This window comes from Canis lupus, chromosome 1 (genome assembly GCF_048164855.1).
Source record: "Canis lupus baileyi chromosome 1, mCanLup2.hap1, whole genome shotgun sequence".
In the NCBI taxonomy this organism is placed as follows: Eukaryota; Metazoa; Chordata; class Mammalia; order Carnivora; family Canidae; genus Canis; species Canis lupus.
The window spans coordinates 73,472,319-73,497,799 of NC_132838.1; positions in this window are offsets into that span (position 1 = coordinate 73,472,319).

Sequence of the window (25,481 nt, forward strand, 5' to 3'; positions counted from 1 at the left end):
ATGTCATCCAAAATATGTTCTGTCACCAACATGAAATTAAATTAGAAATCAAAAGGAAAATTAGAAATCAAATATTTTTTAAAAAAGATCAAAACCAGAAAGATCAGTATTATTTAATTTCCAAATACTTAGAGATGAAACAATGTATCTCTAAATAATCCTTTGGTCAAAGAAGATATCAAAAGAGAAATTAGGAAGTATTTTGACCTGAATAAAAATGGAAACAAACATTAACATTTACAAAATGCGGCTAAGGCAGTATGTAGAGGGAAATCTATAGCACTAAAATACCTACATTAAAAAAAAAGAGAAGTCTGAAAACAATGACCTTAGCTTCTATCTTAAGAATGTAGTAAAAAAAATAACATTAAATCCAAATGAAGCAGAAAATGGAAATAATAAAGATCAGAGCAGAAATCATTGAAACAAAAATCTTAAAGGCAGAGAATCAACAAAACCAAAAGCTAGTTTTTTGCTAAATCCCTAGTCAAAGTGACTAGGATCCTATGGAGAGGAAAAAAAATACACACATTACCAATATTAAGACTTTCCAGGGACGCCTGGGTGGCTCAGCAGTTGAGGGTCTGCCTTCAGCTTAGGGTGTGATCCTGGGGTTCTGGGATCAAGTCCCACATTGGGCTCCCTGTATGAAGTCTGCTTCTCCCTTGGCCTATGTCTCTGTCTCTCTCTTTCTGTGTCTCTCGCGAATAAATGAATAAATAAATAAATAAATAAATAAATAAATAAATAAATAAATATTTAAAAAAGATTTTACTAATTTTGCATATATTTAAAGAAATGTTATAAATAATTTTATGTCAGGGATCCCTGGGTGGCTTAGCAGTTGAGCATCTGCCTTGGGCCCAGGGCATGATCCTGGAGGCCTGGGATCACGTCCTGCATCAGGCTCCCTGCAGGGAGCCTGCTTCTCTCTCTGCCTGTGTCTCTGCCTCTCTGTGTCTCTCATGAATAAATAAATAAAATCTTTAAAAAATATAATAATTTTATGTCAAAAATATTTGACAACATGGATCACAGGGATAAATTTCTTGAAAGACACAAATGAACATAGCTTAGTCAAGAAAAAGAAACATTTTATTTATTAAAGGAATGGAGCAGAGAATTTAAAAGATTACTACAAAGAAAACTCCAGGCCAGAAACCTTCACTGGTGAATTCTGCCAAACATTTAAGGAATAAATATTACCAATTCTATATAAACTCTTGCAGAAAATTGAAAAAGAGGGAATAGTTCTTAACTAATTTTATAAAGCCAGCATTAATCTGATACCAAAACCTAGGACCCTCCTCTCAAAATGACAAGACAGGAAAACTGAAGACCAATATTTCTTGGAAACACAGATGCAACAATCCTTAGCAGATCAATTTCAACAAATACATATAAAAGGATAATAAATTGTGACCCAGTATGGTTTATTTCAGGAAAGCAAGGTTGGTTTAATATTTAAAAACTACTCAATGTAATCTCTGGCATGTTTATAGACAAAAAAAAGAAAACTGTATGATCATCTTAGTAAGTGTAAAAAACTCCCAAATCCACTCCTGATGAAAACTCTCAGCAAACTAAGAATAGAAAGGAACTTCATCACTCTGATAAAAGGCATTCACTAAAAACCCTCTGCTTAACATACTTACTGGTTAACTGATGATTTCTCTCTAGCAGAAATAAGTCAGAAATGTCTACCTTTATTACTTCTACCAAACGTTATCCTGAAAAGTCTAGTCAATCAATAAGGCAAGAAAAAAGGGGCACCTGGGTGCCTTAGTCAGTTAAGCAGCTGACTCTTGGTTTTGGCTCAGGTCATGATCTCAGTGTCCTGGGATCCAGCCTGGGTTGAGCTCCATGGTCAGTAAGGAATCTGCTTGTGACTTCTCTCTCTCCCTTTCCCTCTGGCCCTTCACCCTACTCTCTCTCTCTCTCTCTCTCTCTCCCTCCCTCAAATAAATAAATAAATCTCCAAAAAAAAAATAAGGCAAGAAAAAGAAACAAATGAAGAATTAGAATAGTTATCATTGCTAGCAATATAATTATTTGCACAGAAAATCCTATCAAGTCTATAAAAAACTTCTAGGATTAGTATGTGAGTTTAACTATCTTGTACTAAATAACATCAATATGAAAATATCAATTGTATTTCTCTATATTAGCAACAAAAATCAGAAATTGAAAATTTTAAAATAGCACAATTTACTGTAGTATAAACTATATAACACTTAAGGGTAAATCTTAACAAAAAATATGCAGGACTTGGAAACTACCAAACATCTGAGAGAGATTAAAGATGACTTAAATAAATAGGGAGTATATTATGTTCATGAATTGGAAGATTTAAAATTGTTAAGATGTCAGTTCCCCCAAATTGATTTATAGCTTCAATGTAATTCTAAACAAATCTTATCAGACTTTTTTTTTTTTCTGTAGAAGTTGACAAGCTGATTCTAAAATTCATATGGAAATGTAGAGAATTTGGAACGGCTAAAACAACTTTAAAAGAACAATAAAGTGGGATCCCTGGGTGGCGCAGCGGTTTGGCGCCTGCCTTTGGCCCAGGGCTCGATCTTGGAGACCTGGGATCGAATCCCACGTCGGGCTCCCGGTGCATGGAGCCTGCTTCTCCCTCTGCCTATGTCTCTGCCTCTCTCTCTCTCTCTGTGTGACTATCATAAATAAATAAAAATTTAAAAAAAGAACAATAAAGTTAGAGAACTCTTATTGTCTTCAAGTCAGTCAAGCCCTGACTCTTGGTTTTCAAGAGCTGACCACTGTTTTCAAGTCTTCTTATGAAGCTATAGTAATCAAGATACTGTGGTATTGTCAAGATAGACAAATAAATCACTGGAATTGAATAGAAAGACCAGGAAGAAATACACACACATACGATAAATTGATTTTTGGCAAAAGTGCAAAGACAGTTCAGTGGAGAAATGATGGTGTTCTTAACAAATAAAGATGGAAAAATATGAGCAATTCATATGCAAAAATATGAATTTTGAGCCATAGCTCACATCATGTTCAAAAGTTAAGTCAAAGTGGATTGTAGACTTAAATGTTAAACCTAAAACTATAAAATTTCTCAAAGAAAACAGGAAAATATCTGTGTTATCCTAGGTAAGGCAACATTTCTTATAAACAAAATCAATGGTGTCCATAAAAGGAAAAACTTATAAATTAGATTTCATCAAAATTAAAAACTTTCACTCTTAGGAAAACAGTGTTAGGAAAATGAAAAGACAGGCCGTGGACCGAGAGAAAATACAAAATGTGCACAGATCATGTATCTTTTTTTTTTTTTTTAAGATTTTTTATTTACTTATTCATGAAAGACACAGAGAGAGAGGGGCAGAGACACAGGCAGAGGGAGAAGCAGGCTTCATGCAGGGAGCCTGACGTAGTACTCGATTCCGGGACTCCAGGATTACGTCCTGGGCCGAAGGCAGGGGCTAACCCCTGAGCCACCCAGGGACTCCCGCATATCATATATCTGATAAAGAACTTGATCCACCATAAATAAAGGACTCTAAGAACTCAGTAAGAAGAAAATTAAAACTCCATAAAAAATGGGCAAAAGATTTGAACAAATAATTCACCAAAGATACGTGGATGGCGAATTAGCTCATGAAATGTTACTCAACATCATTAGTCACTATAGAAATTCAAATTAACACAACAAAGTACCACCTACACCTGTTTAAATTTTCAAAATTGACCATACTAAGTGTTGATAAGGATGTGAAACAACCGGAACTCATATACACCCATATCATGGGTGTGTAAAGTGACACAGCCATTTAAAAAAAGTGGTTTGGCAATTTTTTCAAAAGCTAACATATAAGCATTTAGGTATTCACCCAAGATAAATAAAATCATACATCCATACAAACACTTGTACACAAAAGTTCATAGTAACATGATTTGTAATAGTCCCAAACTGGAAACAATCCAAATATCCATTACCTGATGAGTGGATAAATAAACTGGTATATTTATGCAGTTAGTCATGGTAATAAGAAGGAATTAAGCTATAGATCTACACAACAATGTGGATAAGTCTTATGATTGTTATGTTGCATGAAATAAGCTAGGAGAAAAAGAGTATATACTCTAAGATTCAATTTACAAAACTTTCTAGAAAATGCAACCTGATTTATAGTAACAGAAAGCAGATTGGTGGTTGCCTGAAGTGGGGAGAAGAAAGGGTTGGAAAGGGACAGGAAGGAAGAACCACAAAAGAATGCAAGGAAACTTTTTGGATGGATATGCTCAATTATTTTGATGTGGTGATGACTTCACAGATATACACATATGTCTAACTTATGTAATTTTACACTATAATCATGTTCAGTTTAAAATGTCAATTATATCTCAAACTGCTTGAAACAAAAGGAACTCAGCCTGGGTTTAAGGAAGGAACTAATGATACTCTATCATTTAAACTACGTAATGTTAAAATATCTAATAGCTGGGGTGGCCTGGTGGCTCAGTCAGTTAAGCCTCTGCCTTCAGCTCGGGTTATAGTCTTGGGCTCCTAGGGTAGAGACTGATGTCAAGCTCTCCACTTAGTGGGGAGTCTGCTTTTCCTTCTGCCTGTAGCCCTCTGCACTGTTTGTGTGCACTTTCTCTCTCAAATAAATAAAATCTTTAAAAAATCAATAAGGCATTACAAGTAATGGAAAACAATCAAATATTGGAATCCATTGGAAAATAGTCAAGTTGGAGAATAAATACACTTTTAAAAACATATCAGTGAAAGTACTCCTCTGTGTACAAGATTTGTCTGTTCCAAAAATCTTGTCATCTGCTAAATTATAATTTATTTCAATAGGAAGGGGTGATAATATAAATCTTGACGTGATTTGGTACTGCAACAAATGTTATCAGAATTGGTTATATCTTGGGACCCCTGGGTGGCTCAGCCTTTGAGCGTCTGCCTTTGGCTCAGGTCATGATCCCGGGGTCCTGGGATCGAGTCCTACATCAGGCTCCCCGCAGGAAGCCTGCTTCTCCCTTTGCCTGTGTCTCTGCCTCTCTCTCTGTGAGTCTCATGAATAAATACATAAAACCTAAAAAAAAAAAAAAAAAAGAAATTGGTTGTATCTTTGAAAATTATCAGGGAACAAATAAATCTGAAACATGACTGCCAAGCAGTCATGGCAATATGATCATTGATAGAAACAGTGATAAAAATGAAAGTGCTTTTTTTTCTTAAGGAATACATAAAAAAAGATCATGGTAAATTTCAGAAACACTTAATTTTAGAGCATCTAGATTTTAAGCAATGAGTTTTTTTAAAAAAAACACTCCGAAGTCCTAAATAGAATTGGCACTGAAAGTATTTTTTGAATGAATGTATATGAATATGATCATTTACAGATTGAGTTTTGGGCATGGAATTTTTTTTTAATGTTGCAATTCACATCGAAACTAAAAAAAGAAAAATGTGACCCATGTAAATGGATATTACTATTGTGTTTGCCTTTTGACAGACCCTTCTGTGTTCCCATCATATCTTCAAAGCCTATAACAGTGCCTAATACTTGATAGGTCTCAATTATTTTTATTTTATTTTATTTTATTTTATTTTATTTTATTTTATTTTATTTTTTATTTTTTTTGATAGGTCTCAATTATTATTGTTAAATGAATTAAAAGATTTTAGTGATTGTAAAACTGACCTAGATAATTCCATCATTGTCTTGTACATGTTGATAACTTGACTCTGAGAGATAGACCACTTCACTTTTGTCTCCCCTTCCTCCACAAACTCCTCTGCTTCCCCCAGTGAAGGCTTTTCTGCCATGCTTCATTTGTTCATCATTTTGATCTGCTCTTCTGGGAAGCTGACAGCCTTCAGGTATTGTTAAATAAGGATCTTGAAACTTGAAACACAAACTGATAGATGTCTTGTATACTTAGCACTGGTGGCCTTTTCTTTGAAGATCTAGAGATGATTAAAGTATTTATGATTATGGAAGCTGAAACCAAGAGAAAGGACATTCATTGCTGCAAATATTTTCTTTCCACAAACCATATGGAAAAAAATTGGGTGTTTATCTCTTTTTCTGGTAATACACTGTAGGGGACACAGTTTGATCTGTCACACTGGGATTTTTTGCCTTGAGGAAATTACAAAGTTGCACTTAACTCCCTAAAGGCTTTGCTATTTCAGCAAAGATCGATATGGCATTTGGTTGACTTATTTCATTTCCTACATTACATTAAAAAAAAAAAAAACATTTTCCTTTTAGCATACCCTAGTTATTTAAATAATTAAGCCAATACCAAAAATTTATTGCGATAGATTTCAGCAGTAGCAGATGCCCTAGAGCTCCCTATTAGGCTCTCTATTGTATTTGGCTTTCTTAGAAAGACAGATTTTTAATTTCACAAAATAAAAAGCACCCTGAAGGTTCAGCCAGATTAAAAAAACAATCTATAGTGAGAATGTAAATGGTTTCACCTCTAAAACTTGAGCTTATTTGAATCACACAATCAATGCATGAGTTACAGCGCATATGTACAAGTGTGCTGCTGGCCTAGAGGCTGGCTATCACATAGTCCCTCAAGGAAGTGCAAGCCAATCATTAAATAAAGAGCCCAATAAAATGGGGAAAAAATTGCTTAAATGGCTGATGAACATCTTATTGCTTATACATTGTATTCGTCACTGGAGCTACCATAGCAAGATACCATAAACTGGGTGGTTTGAGCAATAGAATAGTCTTCTCACTGTGTCCTCACAGAGGGGAGAGAAAAACAGAGAAACTCTGGTCTCTCTTCCTCTTCTTCTTCTTGTAAGGATACTATCCCCATCTTGGGGTCCCCACTGTCATGACTTCATTTAAACCTAATTTTCTGGGTGCCTGCGTGGCTAAGTTGGTTAAGTGTCTGCTTTCAGCTCAGGTCACCATCCCAGGATTCTGGGATCAAGCCCTGCATGGGCTCCCTGCTCGGCAGGGAGCCTGCTTCTTCACATACCCCCACCACCACCAACCTTCCAACCCCCACTTGTGTTCTTTCCCCAGCTTGTGCTCTCTCTTTTGTTCTTTCTCTCTCAAATAAATAAAATCTTTTAAAAATTAAAAAAAAAAAACCAATTATCTCCCAAAGTCCCCACCTTCAAATGTAACTCCATTACATTGGAGTTAAGACCTCCAACATATGAATTTTAGAGAGAAACAAACAGTCTATATCATTCCCCCCTGATCCCTCCAGATTTATGACCTTCTCACATGCAAACTACAGTCATTCTATTCCAACAGGTTCAAAAGCCTTAATTTATTGCAGCATCAACTTGAAAGTGTGAAAGTCCAAAGTCTCATCTAAATATCATCTCAATAAAAAAAAAAAAAAAAAAAAAAAAAAAAAAAAAAAAAAAAAAAATAAATATCATCTCAATCAGCTATGGATAAGACTCAAGATGAGATCTAATTCAACCTGAGGCAAAATTCTTTTCGAGTTGTAAATCTGTGAAACCTGAGGAGTTACCTGCTTCCAAAATACAATGATGGGGCAGGCATAAGGCAGACTTTCCCATTCCAAAAGGGAGAAATAGGAAAGAAGGAAGGAGTGATAGTCCCCAAGCAAGCCCAAAATATAGCAAGGAGAATCCCATTAGATCTTAAGGCTCAAGAATAACTCTCTTTGGTTTGATGCTGCCTTGCAGGCCCCCTGGGGCAGCAGTCCCACCTCCACAACTTTGGGTGGAGGTCCTCTCTCCAAAGCTCTGGGTGGCTCTATCCCCAAGGCTTCTTCACCCAAAGTCTGGATGACTACTATCTGAAGCCAAAGCAATGTCCCCCTTCCGACTTGCCTGAAACCAAGGAGGAAGCCTTAGTGATCTCAGAGTCTTGTCTTGAAGAGCAGTGTATGTGCCCTGCTGACTAGCTCCATGGCCCAACCCCATAAAATGTAAGAAGTCTGAGCCTTTCTTCATTTTGCCCATCCCATCCCCTTCAGCCCAAACTGGCAGTGTCTCTGCTCATATAACCCCATAATCTATTTTGAGTCTTAGTCCTGTCATAGCCTTGGTGTTCTCTTCCAAATACACCTGCTCATTTTTTTGCAATGTGGACAGGCTGAGGGTTTTTGAAATCTAAGTTCTAGCTTCTTTTTGCTTAAAAAATTCCTTTTCATTCCTCCCTTCTCTCATTTTACTATAAGCAGTCAGGAGGAATCAAGTTTCTCCTTCAACACTTTGCCTAGAAATATCCTGGGCTAAATATCCAGTTTTATCAGTCACAAGTTCTACCTTCCATAGCACACTAGAACTTGAGCCAAATTCTTCATCACGTTAAAGTAAGGATGGCTTTTCCTTCAGTGTCCACTAGCACATTCCTCATTTCCATCTGATGTTTCTAACAACATTCTGTTCATGGTTATTTATGTATTCATTGAAGGTATGAAAGCTTTCTATCCAGCTGTCCTCTTTGCTTTCCAGATAGTAGACACCATGTGGGGGAATCAGCCTCCATTGTGATTTACTCACTCACTAGATGAGATACTGCATTCAATTTCAGGCAATCTCAGCTGTGCAATGTGGGGGATAAGGGTCTCCTGGAGGGCATATGTGGAAGCTTTCTGGTCATTTATGTGGTGCTCTACCTTGGAAGTACAACCCTTGAGCTCATCCCTTTCTTTTTCTACTCTGTCTAGCAACATTAGGAGCAACCAGCCAACTGCATTATCTTTGTTAGGTTTCCAAAAAGGTTCAAAGTAATGTACACTATCATCCAGTCTTATAAGTGGTTGACGAAAAGTATGTAGTGGAGATATTTTATCTTTACTATTGGAATTTTAAAATCTAATCAGTTTAGAGCCATTTCCAGAAACCCCAGAACCAATTTAGAAACCCATCCTTAAAATTCTGTTCCTCTAGAACTGCTGTTGGTATCAAAATCTGTATTAGTCTGGGTTCCCCAGAGAAACAGCCTATGTATTTTGATACATACTGAATATACATGTTCTTATAAGGAATTGGCTCATATTTTTAAGGAGGCCTAGAAGTCCAAGAATCTGCAGTTGGCAAGGTGGAGAACTATGAGGAGAGGTAGGGGTCCAGAAGAAGCAGGAAAGCCAATAGTGTTAGTTCCAGACTGAGTCTGAGTCTAAAGTCAGAGGAGATTGATGTCTCAGCTTGAGGACATTCAGACAGAGGGAGGGAGGGAGAGAGAAGATAGAGAGGGAAGAGAGAGAGAAGAATGGAAGGAAGAAAAGGAGGAAAGAAGGAAGGAAAGAAAGTATGGAAGGAAGGAAAGAGAAAAGAAAAAAAGAAAGAAAGAAAGAAAGAAAGAAAGAAAGAAAGAAAGAGAAAGAAAGAAAGAAAGAAAGAGAAAGAAAGAAAGAAAGAAAGAAAGGAAGGAAGGAAGGAAGGAAGGAAGAAAAAGAAAGAAAGAAAGAAAGAAAGAAAGAAAGAAAGAAAGAAAGAAAGAAAGAAAGAAAGGAAGAAGAAAGGAAGGGAAAGAATTATTATTTAGCTTTTTATTCTATTCAGGCCTTCAACTGATTGGATGAGGCCCACTCACCCTAGGTTGGACAGTCTGCTTTACTCTGTCTACTGATTCAAATGGTAACCTCACCCAGAAACACCTCACAGACACACCAGAAATGCTTAACCAAATATCTAGATACATCATAGTCTATTCAAGTTGACACATAAAATTAACCATTACATTTGCCAATTAGGGAGTATCACCTGGATTCAATAGTTGGGCTAAACCAAGAATTCAGTCTAACAAAGTGAAAGGAGGTGTGCTCCTCTAACAGCTGTCTGCATGTGTCAGCTGATGTTACAGATAGGCACATCTGTGCTTGGGTCCATGTGTGTCTGCATGACAAAGCCAACTTAGATCAAATAGCAGGAAGAAAAAGTTCATCAGTGACTCTTTTAGATTTCAGAAAAACCACTTGATTCTCTTCTGGAAATTAATGTTGGTTGTAATTCACCAAACATTAGGGAGAGTCTTAGGAGAGATATCATCCTAAAAGTCTGCTCTTCAATGGGGTCCAAGCAGCCCTGACAAACAGGGTTGACTCCAGCACTTTCAGAAGATTGACCCCCACTGAGATTGGAGCAGGACTCCTTTTGGTCATTCAAAACCATTGAGTTCATTGAGTCAATAAGCAAACAATACACACACACACACACACACACACACGCACTCTCTCTCTCTCTCTCTCTTTAATCAGTTCATGCATGCACGGATTCTGAACAAAGAAAAAACTTGTAGTTTTCTACTGTTTGGTCATCTAAGCAAGATTCTCATTGTTTAATCTATCTTTCATTGGGATCATTGTTTTGTTTAATTGTTTTCTCATCAGGTGGACTTAATGCTCATTATAGAGCCTTATTTCAAAGTTTTGACTCTCCTTTTTTTTCTTTGAGGGTAGGAGTGATAAAATTTTTATTGAATTTTAATATGTTGGGACACCTGGGTGGCTCAGCAGTTGAGTGTCTGCCTTTGGCTCAGGTCATGATCCTGGGATCAGGGATCGAGCCCTGCATCAGGCTCGCCACAGGGAGCCTGGTTCTCCCTCCACCTGTGTCTCTGCCTCTCTCTCTCTCTGTCTCTCATGAATAAATAAATAAAATATTTTAAAAGAAAGAATTATAATATGTCTGAAAGAGTACACAAATCATAAGATCTGCTTGGTGTATTTTCATTAAGTGAACACATCTGTTTAACCACCACCCAATTTCACAAATAGAACATAACTTTAGGCCCTTCGGAGTTCTTAAACCCAAAGGTAAACTATCAGTTAGTTTTGTCTAACTTTATATAAACAGAATAATACAATATATAATCTTTTGTGTGTGACATCTTTCAAGCTAGAGTCTAAATGTCAGATTTATCTGTGTTGTTGAATGTAGTAGTAACTCTTTCATTCTCATTGCTATATAGTATTCCATTATATGAGTATGCTCAAGTTAAGTATTTAGTGTATTATCGCTGGACACTTGGGTTATTTCTAGTTTTTGGAAATAGTGAATAGTGCTACTGTGAATATTACAATACGTCTGTTTTGTGGGCACATAATATGATATGCCAGGTATATGTCTAGGAGTAGATTCCTAGGTTACAGCATATGGGTATGCGCAGTGTAGGAGCCATTAGCGGTTTTCTGTAGTGGTTGTATCAATATATGCTCTCATCAGCTATATGTGAGAATTCCAGTTGTTCTGAATCCATTCACTTGGTATTATTATTTTTAAAAATTTTAAACCATTTGGCAAATAGGCGGTGCTTTGTTATTAGATTTTTCATCTGTATTTATCTGATGGTTAATGAGACTGATCACCTTTTCACATGTGTATTGACCAACTGGATATTATCCTGTAAAACAGAGTTATCTCTATTTAGTTAGTTTAAGAAGATGCTGAGTGGATCTAAACTTTGATCATGTGCAATGTATAGCTTTTCTGTAATTGAGAATGTTCATGTTCTCGGTGGCAGAAGTTTGATCTTTAATTGTGAGCACATTAGTAGAGTATACCTGGATAATCACTCTGTTCCTAAGTAAAGAGATGTCCTCTGTTTATGTAATGGGATGTCCTCACTAGGTCCTGTCAGTTTGTTAAAATAGGGATTCCTGGTAATAGCCAAGGGCTCACTTTTGATGCAAGTTGATTGCTAGAACCTTGAAAGAACACGTATAGTGGCCCATATAGTGGTCATGGCAACACTGGCTGAACTGTGCCCCCCCCCCGCCCCACCCACCTGTATGTTGGAGTTCTAAACGTCGGTACCTAGAATATGACTGTATTTGGAGATGAGGCCTGTAGGGTGGTAATTAAGATTTAAAAAGTGAAGCCATTATGGTGGGCAGTAATTTAATATAACTGGAGTCCTTATAAGGAGAGGAAATTTGGACTTAGGCACATATCGGGGAAGATCACGTGAGTACAAGGAAAAGACAGCTACCTCTCATCAAACCAAGGAGAGAGGTCTCAGAAGAAATCAAACCTGCCAACACCTTGATCTTGGACTTTTAGCTTCCAGAACTGTGAGAAAATAAATTTCTGTTGGTTAAGCCACCCGGTTTGTGACTTTGATCTGGCAGGCCTAGGAAACGGATACAGTGACCAAACACTAAAATCCGTCCTAGGAAGTGGAGACCACTGAACTTTGGAAGCAGAAGATCTGGATCAACACCTCTGACAAATAAAAGACTCAAGCTCCATTCTTCTGAGATGGAGCAATTTTGATCCTCCCAAGAAGTCTCAGGCAGGCGTATTCAAGTTGATCTTCCGACTACCTGGACGGTGTCCTTTTCGTGAGGATGTGGTTCTCCCATGTTTAATAGGCTGTGCTATTCCCTTTTCTTCTCTGCTTTTCTTCTTGGAGACTTTCCCTCTCCTTTCAAATGCCAAAGCACAAAATTCACTTCTCAAATCGGGCCACTTAAAGCTGCTCCCAGCTGGAGAGAAACACCAGTATCCCTACCAACTGAGCTCAGCCACTGCTGGTCCATATGTGACCCTTCTAAGTACAGTGTGCTGTGGTAAGTCATACCATGGCTTATTGCCACCCACAGTGTTTTGTTTGCCAGGCACTGTACAGTGGGTAAGGGATGCTGACATGAATGGGCCAGTACACCCACCCTGATAGAGATAAACTGCTCAACTACCTTGATGTAATCTGGTGACAATAAGTGGGAAATAATACAACAAGGGTCCTGGAATTACTTAGCAGGGAATGTGGAGGAAACATCTGGTGGTAGATATTGAGAGATGCCCTTTCTTTGCCCTGAAATACCTATATCTGCTTTTCCAGGCAGCCTCTAGAGCCCCGAGGTATCTACCTTCTAAAAATGCACCAGGATAAGAGAGAAGCTGGAAGAAAAATAAATGCATAAGACTTCCCATGCAACCGGGATCCTATAGTTCTTTCTGGATTCCTCTGGGTTTTGTAAATGTAAGAAGTTCTCCACAGTGTCCCGCACTTAGCATGGAACAAAGGAGCACATTCTGTGCTCCCAGTGCACACGTGCCACAATCTAGAGAGAATGGGAACACCTTGAGCAAGGACCTGGGAAGAGGCAGGGGCGGGGCTAGCAGTGGGAGAGTGGGAGGCAGGGCCAGGAGAAGGAATGTATTATGCGCAGCCTGGGGACATGCTGGAGTGGGGAGGCAGCCTGTAATTTTTTTAAGTTTGGAAAAGGATCAGGAGCTATTTTTTGGTTTGTGAGCTTTGCTCTTGTTTGAGTTTGCCCTGAGAGGGCTGATGGTGTGGGTGGATGCCATTGTTCGAGAGTAAAATGGGGCAGCAGTTGGTGAGTGGTTAATTTAAGAGGGAATCATTGGTCTGACAGGACAACCCATGTGTCCTGTCCTGTAAGTGTGGGAGAAAGGGAGCCAGCACTGCATTTATTGTTTGCACTGGCTCTCAGTAGCAGGTACTGGTACCTCCATTATGTAGAAGACACAGATTTATAGAACTTAAAGCAGATGCACTGAAGTTGAGAATAGAGCTGGGATTTGAATTTAGCTCAGACTGAGAACAGTCTCAGCCAAAGAATGAAATGGAAGGTACACTTCCACTATTGATTTTTAATGTTAAAGAAGAGATTCAATGGTGTCCAGCTGAGGAGAGGAGAAAGTGCACTTGTCCCTTTCTGAGGCTGGTGACTAGGCCCCGGTTTTCTTGGGGTGCTGCCCAGAGCCACTGTCTCTGGTGTGGCAGAAAGGCCAGCAGCCCCCCTCCTTCCGCCTGCCAGGGTGCTTCTACTTCTCACTACAAGAAAAGGAGAGGCAGAGCCAGTGAGGAAACTGGGATCTTCTTTCCTCATGGCTTTTAAGTTTCAGAAGAGTAGGCTCTTCAGAAAAGTAACATAAAAAATTAAAATGTGCATCTTAGGCAACACAATACATTTGGGGCAATGCAACTAACATGAGGTAAAGCTTTGTTTTCTTTCTTTCCCCTAGAAAATATCTTCCCAGGCCCAGGGAATGTGGAGAAAGAGAGGAAAGGAGAAGGAAGAGAGGTTTGCAATGTTCTGGGTGAGAGCGTGGGTCCCTAGCAGACCCCGATGGAGGAGCGCCGTCAGCACTCGCAGGCCACCAGCCTCGCCTGGAGCCAGTGCCGTTTGCTGCCAGCGTCAGGGCCCAAACGGGAATTAAGCAGCAGCTGAGAGCACCCGTGCAGTAGAACGGCACCATCACACTCCCCCTGGGCCCTGGCTTCCGGTGGGGATGTCACTTGGACAGTGTTCACAACTCACATCTGGGTCTGAGCCTTTCTTCAGCCTTCATTGACTTAACCTACATGTCAAATCCCAGCTTCCATTTTCCCCACTTGGAGAGTGGGTCCTAGATACATAGAGCAGGTCAAGGTGGAGAAGGTCAGAGCCCCTCTCTCGGGTTTGGGTGGGCCGTGAGGAGTTGACTTCAAAGTTCAAGTTAGGCGTCGCTCCCATGTTCTGTGTCAGCTGCCTCAGCACGATAGACTCTCCATAGATGCCTTCCAAGGAGCTGTGCTTCGCAGGCACAAGCATGGACAGACCTCCATCTTGCAGAGACATCCACTCATTCATTCCCATCATCCTTGCTAGACTGGTGCAAGATGCAGTTAAATCTTGCTTTCTGGCCAGGTGCTTCAGTGTTTTGTGCACTTAAAATTCCATCTGTGCAATTTGGGGTCAGTTCAGCCCTCCCATGGCTTAGCTTGGAAGAAGAAAATGTTCCTCTGTTATCTGCCCCAGACCTGGGACTTGGAGTCAAGTGGGTGATCTCATTGTCTTCACCCTGTACTCATGGGAGATGAAGCCAGGAGATGCTGAAGAAGCCCTACCAGGCCCTGGGGAGGACAGAAGCCCCCAGGGGCAGGGGGTATTGTGTTTGCCAGAAATGGATAAAGTTATTTGTCACACAATCAGGAATGGAATCAAAGCTGGCTACTTCCTGGGAACCCAGGACAAAATATCAGTTTCCCTTGTGTCATAAAGAAAACTGTAGGCCTTGGGCAGCCCGGGTGGCTCAGCAGTTTAGAGCCGCCTTCAGTCCAGGGCGTGATCCTGGAGACTCAGGATCGAGTCCCATATCGGGCTCCCTGCATGGAGCCTGCTTCTCTGCCCCTCTCTCTCTGTGCGTCTCTCATGGATAAATAAATAAAATCCTAAAAAACCAAACAAACAAACCAAAACAAAACAAAACAACTGTAGGTCTCAAATGGCCTCAGTTAAGCCAAGTCATCAAACTGGGGTAAAATACCTAACCTAACCGCCATTCCAACCTCCCCTAGAAATGTAAGTCTTACCCTGTCAGTTAGGAATTTTCTGATCAACACCAGTGAGGTAAGCTGTCACATGGGTCCTCTCTATTCCCAAATCCACCTAATAAGACCCCGGCCCTTCAAGGAAGGTGACTTTGTCTGAAGCAATCCTTTCTTTCCTTTTTCTTCTTGCACTATTCTCCTTCACATCAAAACCTTCCATTTTGGTCAATTCTAAATTCCCCCCTACTTGCTAGATGGGATGCTGCTGGATTCATGAATCGCTTGATAATGCTAACTAGATCTTCACATTTACTCAGATGAATTTTTGTTTTTTAACCTTTGTTATGGGGTGACATTCTGGAAGTCAGAGCAACTGGAGCATACATGGAGGGATGTCTGGCACCTGGAGATGTGCCACCCACATCCCCGTTCAAGGGAGGACCTGCTGCTTGTGCTGTCAGCAGACAGTACTCAGCTCCCAGTTCCTCTGGGTCTGCCTTTGCTGCAGAGCTACCTTGCCCAGGAGATGGGCCACATCACAGGTGGTGGTGACAGGGATGTAAAGCTGTCCCAGCCTACAATGACTCTGACACCAACTAACTAGAGTCGAGCCAGCCTTCAGAGGTGAAGGATCTGTTTTCCCACAAGGCTGCTCTCGTTCAGACATGAACCACAAGTTTGGAGGTCCCCAGACCACCTTGACTTCTGACCAACTGGCTATAAATTTGGAGGATTCCCCCCTCCCCCCGCAACCCCTCAGGTTTGATAATATGTTAGAACAACTCACAGAACTTAGGAAAGCTGTATATCTACTATAGCTTTATGATAGCAGCAAGAATAATGCAAATCAAGGTCAGCTACTGGGAGAGACAAAATAGGGCAAAGTCTAAAAGCATCCCATTGGTGAAGCTTCCTTGTCCTCAGGACTTGTTATTCTGCAGCACATCAGTGAGTGACAAGACACAGACCCAACTAGCGAGGCTCACCCCAGCTTTGATGTCTGTCATTTTTATCAGGGATTCACTATGGAGGCACAATTGATCCAATCATTGGCCTTGTGACTTAATCTCCAGGCCTCATCGACTCCTCTGAAGGTCAGACTGATTCAGTGGCTCAAAGCCCCAACTCTCCAATCACCTGGTTGATCTTTCTGGTGTGAGCAGCCCTCATCCATAGCGGCCTCATTAGCATAAGTCAGGTGTGTGTGTGTGTGTGGGGGGGCTCATGTGAATAACAAAGGCATTCTAATCACTGGGGAAATTCCAAGGGTTTAGAGGCTGACTCCCAGGAACAGGGTACAAAGGCCAACCACATTCTTTACAAGCACCTTCCAATGCAAGGACCACTGTAATGGGCATCTTGCACTCCAGGATCCCCACGGGGGTGGCTGAGGCCTTGGGGGCTGGCACAGGTCCTCCTCTTCTTTCCAGTCCTTTCATAAGGGCCAATCTGTGGGGACTCTCTGTCCTATGGGTCCTAAGCACTAAATTCTGTTTCAGAGTCAGCGTCTGAGAGAGCCTAACTTGTGGCAGTTGGTTCTAGTGTGGCCAAGAGAGGGTGATACGGTGGATTATTGTATTGGCACGAGATCCAGCCATCCAGCCGAGCACGAGCGTTTCATCACTGACTGCAGGGATGATACAGATAGGCCTGGGCACAGGGTAGCTGTCTAGCTGTAAGACTCCCACCTGGGGTGAGCTGGGGTAGCAGGGAAGGGAAGGAGCTTGTGTGACAGATCAGGAGTCTGAATGGAAGGAGGAGATAATAGCAACAATGGCCTTGGACGGCAATGGCCAGATTCTATTGAAACTCTAGAAAACTATGAGAAAAGGCCAAGTGTGACAATCAGAGGCCACCTTGGGACTTTATTAAAGAGGTTTCATCTCCTATAGCTGGAAGGCAGTGGGAGCCCAGGCTCTGGCCTAGGATTGTGTGTGTGTGTGTGTGTGTGTGTGTGTGTGTGTATGTGTGTGTTTTAATAAAAGAAAGGATTTTATTATTATTATTTTTTAAAGATTTTATTCATCCACTCACGAGAGAGAATGAGAGAGAGGCAGAGGGAGAAGCAGGCTCCCTCTGGGGAGCCTGATGTGGGACTCTATCTCAGGACTCCGGGATCATACCCCAAATTGAAGGCAAAGGCTCAACAGCTGAGCCACCCAGGCATCCCTAATTAATTATTTTTTTAACATAAACTCTACCCCCACTATGGGGCTCGAACTCACGACCTCAAGATCGAGAGTGGCATGCCCTTCCGACTGAGCCAGGCAGGCAGGCACCCCTCAGGTCCAGGATTCAAGATCAGAATCCTGAGCTCCAAAGAAGCTAAACTCCAACAAGGCAGCTCAGCTCTGCCAGGGTCAGGGCTCCTGTGGGAGAGAATGGGATCCTGACACCGGATGGGATGACTAGGTTTATGCTCCTGAAAATCTTGAACATATACATTCCCCCAAACCCTCCGAGCCTGCAGAAGTGACTAGCCCTGCTGGAAGAACCAGGGCCACTATTCCAGAGGCTTATCCACCGGCACAGGGTCAGATATAACAATGTTTCAAACCAGGAGACCCACTTGACATATGAAGATGCAGTAGCAGGCCCATGACAGGACAATGGGATCCACTGGTGATATCACAGGCCCAGCACCCCAAAGTCGTTGGGGTGGTCGAGGTCTGGGAGAGTCCGGGAGCTGCAGCCCCAGCTTCTGCATGCTTTGCGAGGAGCTCTGGCTGCCCTACACACTTTGAACCAAAGACCTTCCACAATTCTGTGTCTCCCATGAGAAGACGACCAGTCCCACGAACCAGGGAGGAGAAGCCGCTCCTGACTTCCTGCCGCCCCCTGGCGCACGGGGAAAGCCTGCATTGCCCACGCTGCCCCCGAGCCCTGCTGGGTTGGACGCGACTGTCCCAAAGGGGAGACGTCTGTCGGAGACACAGAGACAAGATTCTCACTGAACTGTAAGCTTAGGCTGCCACCTGAGCCCTCTGGGGTCCTGTGCTCAGAGATCCGCGGGCCGGAGGAGGAGGACGTAGCAGGTAGGCAGAGGGGACGGACCATGACCACCGGAGGTAGGGCTGTGTCCCACAGGTTGCAGCGGGGGCTACAGGTCGCGGGTCCCACATGACACTCCCTTGCCCAAAGTTGGCAGCCAATGGACGAGGGGCAGCTCCCTGAGTCTGAGAGGGGCTGGTGCCCCGAGGCTCCGATAGTCACCCCTCCCCGCCATCCCCCGTAATCCGCCAGGACAGATGGGCAGACGTGTGATGGGAGGATGAGGGCGACGATCTAGAAGGGGGAGCACAGAGAAGCATGATGGGAGCAGCGGCATTAGAGCCCTGTCTCCGGTTTGGGAGGGGACCTGGCGAGTCTACACCAGTTCAAAGCAGTTCAGGCATCGAATCTCCCTCAACCGAATGTGGCTCGAAGGACAATTCTTGTGGGAGCCACGGCTCCTGTGTTACCTAAGGCAGCTTGAGAAACTGAAAAGGAGCCTTACCCCCCTGGCGGTGGTCCGGGGCTCCAGACCCGAGGACACCTGCTCCTAGGAGCACCGGATGAGGTCTCCCGACAGGCCAGTCCTCAGTGACTCTGAGACCTTTACTGGATGAAGATGGTGATTCCCTATACTGGAAACCACTGGATCAGCAATGGGCTGTGGAGGAGAGAAGGGACAAAGGAGGAAACTGCTCCATTGAGGGCCACCAAAGGTTCAGGGAAGGCAGGTAGGCTTGTTCCGGGCTTTTGTTCAGGGGGAGGGCAGGCAGGGAGAAGACATTGTGGGCAGGAGGCTGTGTTCAGGCAGGGATAGTGCTGAGAAAGGCACTGATAAGGTCAGTAGAGGAGAAAGAGCAGGAACCTGGGCCAAAGTGTGGGTGAGGAGGAGCAGGAGAAAGACAACATCTGGGGACCATAGGTGGTGGCAGTGGGGTGCCTGGAAGGCCTGAGCTGTGTCCCTGGTGGCCTGTAGGGGACCAGCTGTGTTCTCTGCACCTTCCTCCTCACCCCCCACTGCCCTTGGGCTCCTGCTTACATGTGTTGGCCTTGTTACTCTTCCAATGATCTCATGCCTGCTCTTGTCTGCGCCTTCTCAGCATCCTGTGAGCATCCTCCGCACCCAGGTCATCACCTCCTGCCCTTTTCCTATGTGCTCACTCCTGGGGGGCAGCTCACCTGCACACCTGCCTTCACCTGTGTGCCTGCTCTGCATTTCCAACTGCACAGACTTCACTTGGGCCTCCAGCATCTTGAAATCAAATTCATCTTTCTCTCTAAAATGAACCCTGAAGACTCTCATTCTCCCATTATTTTTTCAGCCTCTCAAGTTGGAAGTCTTGACTCTACTTTTCTTTTTTTTTTAAACAAATGCCTCACCCAAACTGTCACAAAAATCTTGCAGCTTCTTTAGATATTTTTCTTGACATTCTTTATTCCCTTTTATAGCAGACACACCGTGCCCTGGGTTGCCTGCCCCAAACACAGTCAGTCCCCTTCCCCGTTCCTTCATCCAAGTCTGTGGAGTCCACCAGAATCTCAGGGAGTGGATCCTAGGAATCTCGATTTCCAATAACCCTGCAGGTAATTAGTTTGCCCTACACTAGTCAGGACTGGATGGAGGATTAGGGTAGGGTAGATTAGGTTATGGTCCTGTAACAAATTAATCCTGAAGTTCCAGTGGCTTTAGCATAATACGTATTTACTGTTTTTTTGCACACATCCTCATATGGGTCAGTCCGCCTCCTCCCTTTGTAGCTACACCATCTGGAGTGTGTGATCCCCAAGGTGTTCAGACTTGAGAGGAAAATGCTGAAAGGATTTCCTAAGGGACAGCCTGGAAGTGGCTACAGCTTAGTTAGAGGATGCTGAGCTGAGCTGCAAGGGAGGCTGGGAAATGGTTGTGAAGTTCCCAGGAGCCAGGAAGGGTCTTTGTGACCACTGCTTGCCAGGGCTTGCCTGGTTTTCCTCCTCTCTGGGCATCTGGTTGCTCCCAAGTCCCTGCCAGCCCCTGAGGGGGAAGTGACTCTGTTTCACAGGTATCCAGCAAGGCTCTCTACCATTTGTACCAACCCTAATGCGTCCCTGCTCTTCGAGTTGAAAAATAGGACTCAGCATGCTCCTGGAGCAGCACCAGGGCCTGCCATACCCACTTCACACTTGCTTATTAGAGGGTTCTCCTGGTTCTCTGCTTCAGCTGCTTGGTTTATTCTAGGATGCTCGGAATTTCCCCCTCGAGCCCCTTAAAATTTGCAGTGAGGCAAAGGATAGAACTTTCTAGAAGTTCCTTGAAGGAAGCTCATCATATTCTGACTTCAGCTTTGGAAGTTGAATTGAGACGAAACAAAGAAAGGCCAAGGTAGGGCAAATGTTGGGAATTAAACAACTCTCTCTCTCTCTCTCTCTTTTTAAAGATTTTATATTTATTTATTCATGAGAGACAGAGAGAGAGAGAGGCAGAGACACAGGCAGAGGGAGTAGCAGGCTCGATGCAGGGAGCCTGACGTGGGACTCGATCCCGGGTCTCCAGGATCACGCCCTGGGTCGAAGGCTGCGCTAAACTGCTGAGCCACCTGGGCTGCCCTAAACAACTATCTCTGAACTGTTTTCTCCCCTTGGCTGTTAAACAGTTTCTCAATATTCAGAATAATTAATCATGCCCTTCAGAAAGGCAGCACGACACTGTTAAGAGTGGAGATTGTGTAACTAGACTGGCTGGGCGGGCATCGCTCCCGCTCCCCTGGGTTAGGGGCGCCCTTGGGCAGGTGGCTTCCCTTGGCCTGCCTCCTTGTTCCCGCCTGGGGAGTGGGGCAGCTGTGCTCCCTGGCTCCTGGGACGCACTGGAGCCCGAGTCAGGTCCCCGGTCCTGGGGAAGCAGTGACAGCAAGCCCTTACCCCATGTGGTTACAAAGCCCTTGTCTGCAGGGACACTGAAACAACTTCTTCTTCTTCTTTCTTCTTCTTCTTCTTCTTCTTCTTCTTCTTCTTCTTCTTCTTCTTCTTCTTCTTCTTTTTTAAGATTTTATTTTATTTTTATTTTTTTAGATTTTATTTATTTATTCATTAGAGACACACACACACACAAAGGCAGAGACACAGGCAGAGGGAGAAGCAGGCTCTATGCAGGGAGCCCGACGTGGGACTCGATCCCCGGTCTTCAGGATCAAGTCCTGGGCTGAAGGCGGTGCTAAACTGCTGAGCCAACTGGGCTGCCCTCAAACATCTTCACTTTGATTTTTGGTTGGTATCTGTGCGCGTTGATTTCAACAGCAGATCACGGGCATTTGTCCTAAAGAAATGCATTCCACACATTCTTCCAGAAATTCTGTGCCAGAGGGAAGTGTCCCCTCGATGAGGAGACCTACACAAGCTGGTGGGGGCGCTGAGATTTGCCATGGGCTAACATTTTGTGACATTGTCCGTGGCCTGTGCGAAGAGCTTCTGAGGGGGACACTGTCTCTCAGACTGTCCCCAACTGCAGTGCCCTCTGCTTCTGCCTCGTTGGGGGTCCCTGGCTCGGCCTGCTGCTGCCCCTGCTTCTGAGAAATGGATGGGAATTAATGGAGGGGGGCAGTTCCAGGGATCCGTGTCATTGTTGCTGGACCCCTTTGCTTTTTGCGTTTCTGCTTTCAGGCCCTAGGTGATGGGGACAGCAAAGGAAAGGTGGAATTAAGAAAATTAAAGAGGGAGTGTGCAGCATCTGTCAGATGCACTGCTCGCCAGTGGGGTTCCCACCCGCACAGGGCACGGTGGTTTTTTTCTTTCAGGTTTTGTTCTTATATATAAAGGTAACGTGGGCAGGGGGTGGGAGTGAGGGCTTCGTACCTAAGCCATAAAGGAAGAAAACTGGAGTTTGGGTGTAGCCACTGGGAGGATCTTGGGGGAAATCTGTGCAACAAAATAAAGAAAATGCTGGCTGAATTATTTTCTTTCCAAGGGCCAGGTCAGAACAGAGTGTGCAGAGACCCCTTCTACTAGGCCCATAAAACGTGAGCAAACTTTCTGGACCACTAGCTCAACACTTTTCTCTTAAAATTTTTCTTGTTGTTACTCAAAGGTGTTCTCCACTCACCTCAATATTTTGAAACGAAGGTTCGACTTGGCCAGTTCCGCCTTCACGACCCTCAGAACTTAGCAGCTTAGTTCAACTCCACCGAATTCCAAGTAGCTGCAAGGGTATATTTTCTCCTTTCAATTATGTTCTCGCTTCCTGTCCTGATTATTGCAAGTTATGCAAATCAAGCTGGAGAAGAGATCTAATTTAATCAACCGTGGGCTTGCTTGCATGGATTTGAATATTAGCTGCCGTCTCCATGTAAATGATTGGAGAGAGGGGAACTTGTTGCTATGCGCGGTGACCAATTCCTGGTGCCACCTGGACCCCGAGCTCAAGGTCAGGCCCAAAGTCAGATTGGTGGTGGGAGTCCGCGCTCTGGAGGGAGGCGCTGCACCTCCAGGTCTGTTCCCCGGGTGATTCTAGAGACCAGCTGGTTTGCAGATACTGTTTTGCAACAGAAACTGTGTTTGCAGATACTGGCAGGGAGACCTCCATTTTGTGTGTTATTTATGGTTTCTGAGAGGAAAGATGGAAGGAGAGAGGCAGAGAGAGGGGGGTTGTGTCTTTTCACCAAGAATTCTCCATTCACTCAAACGAAGCGACATTCTTTGCATTCCAGATCCGGGAAAGCAGCTGAGGTATCTCTCCCCTGAGGGAAAAAAAGAAAAGGAGAGGAAGCTCTTTGTGGCTGGGACGAGAAAGAAACTCCAAATCGCACAAAGGGCCCAGAAGAGAGAAGCCACCGGCACAGAAAAGGTTCTCAGCGAATAGGGGAGGACAGTACAGGCCCAGAAGGTTCCGGGGGTGGGGGCACCCCTCTGGCTGACCACAAACAAAATCCTCATCTCTTTGAAGTGCTAAGGCGGCTCTTCATGGGGGGGGGGGGGGAGAAAGGGAGGGGGGTTCGGGGTAGTAAACACACTATCTGCTCTGGGAGGTGCGGGGCCACTTTCCCGGCACAGATGTTGTTTTGCTGTTAGAGCCAGAGACGCGGCCTTCGCGGGAGGGCTGACCCGATCCCAGAACGGGTCCCCCTCCCCCACCCCCACCCCCACCCCTCCCCCTCCCTAAACTGGGTCAGGGACAGCTTCATATTTTTGTTGTCCTTGTGGCACTGCCAGCTCAGAAGTAGCATGATTGGCTGAGACTTGGAACTTAACAATTAACGTTAAATACAGGCAGCTGGCTGGGTTTTGATTAAAAGCCACAATCAAGAAATCTGGCAATCTGGAATTCTGTGTTGGCTGAAGCCTGTTTTTTTGTTTTTTTTTTTTTTTCTTTTTTTAAAAAAAAACCCTATTTGCACAATTGCTCGTCTTTTGGGGCCTTTTCCTTTACTGTCCCTAATGTTTCCCTTGTTTAAAAAATTGGCAGAAATCCTCACGAGTCATGTGAGGTGCTTGGGGTCTGAAACAGCCAAGGTGTGCTGTGTTGCCTCCCACGGGACCTGCGGGTTCCGCTCTATTTGATGGACACGAACACCGAAGACACGGATCACTTTGTTAGCACAATCCTTCATTCTTCCTTTTCCCCCCCCCTACTCAATTAATTGCTCATAAATGGGAAAACAAAAACAGCTCAGATCAACCCCATTTAGAGACAGGGTCAGTCTGGAGGCTGCATTTTGTTGCTTCTAGGGCCACCTTGCGGTTGACAACTGTATTTACAATTTGGAGGTCAAGCATGGATTCCTTTTTTTTTTTTTTTTTAAGACTATTTTTTCATGAGAGACACAGAGAGAGGCAGAGACACAGGCAGAGGGAGAAGCAGGCTCCCTGCAGGGAACCCGATGTGGGACTCGATCCCAGGACCCGGAGATCACACCCTGAGCCAAACACAGATGCCCAACCACTGAGCCACCCAGGCCTCCCAAGGATGGATTCATCTGGAAAGTTGGTACACTCTCAATGTGTCAGTGTGACTTTGGACTTTCTGGTTCTACGACCTGAGTGCGATGACCACTACTTAGTTTCCATTAGAAAAACATTTCACAAAATATTCTATAATAGGAAAAACGAGGTGTGAGGAGTATGGACACTTATGCACTATTATGAAATATATCGAGAAAATCCAGGTTTTGCAGTTCATAGGAAGCATCTGCATCTCCTTACAAGGCCCCACGTGTTGCAGGTGGGAGAAAGACAGGGGAGCCCCTGTTTTCCTACTAGTTCCATATTTCAGATTTCTTCTCTCTGCTGCGCCCTAGATGACAACTGGCTATATGAGAAAACTGACAGGAACTGGCAGAGGTGAGGAAGGAGAACTCAGGCCCCCGGGCACTGGCCCAAGGTCTTCTGGCTGTAGATGAGTCGGGCCATTCTCGGGGCATCTACATGGAATCTGCCAGGGGCAGCTAGCCCTTTCTGGCTTTCTGGGTACCATGTTGGGGATGCGTCATGAATCACTGTGCTCCACAGACCCCACGGCCCCCCCTGCCCCTTTGGCTAACAGGGGTACTCTCATAACTTCTGGATCTTTCTGCTCAGGAATCTTCTGGATCTTCGGCAGTAGCACTCAGGCTATCTATTCCACCATGTTGGAAGTGGTGCCACACCGATGACTGATCCCTAAAGACCTGCTTGGGAGTTGTCAGGGGCCCACATCTATGGACCTGGAAGTGGGAGTGGAGAGAAGATGTTGATAACACTGGCAACCGACCCCCTCTCTCTGTTTCTAATCCCTTTCTTTCCACACTCCTTCAAGGGGAGAAAAAGGTTCTTCTGCCTTCTGCATTACAGGAACTTACCTTCCATCACATTTTTTATCCTGTGACTTGGATTCTCTTTCTAGGACTTTAGGCGAACCTGTAGAACCAGTTTTCCCAAGCCTCACTGAGCCATTCACAGAATTGTCAAAAGTATCATATTTCTAGGGACTCGAAAATACGATTTTTGTCATCAAAGTCCAAAATTAACTCTTTGTGTGCATTTTTTGACGTAATTATACTGATTCCTCTCAGAGGCAAATGGATGCTTCTGGCAGAATGGGGAGACAGAATATATTGGGAAATGCAAATTGAAAAGCACATTGAGGACCACCTGGGTGGCTCAGCGGTTGAGCGGCTGCCTTTGGCTCAGGGCCTGATCCTGGAGACCCCGGGGGATCGAGTCCCACGTCGGGCTCCCTGCATGGAGCCTGCTTCTCCCTCTGCCTGTGTCTCTGCCTCTGTCTCTGTGTCTCTCATGAATAAATAAATAAAATCT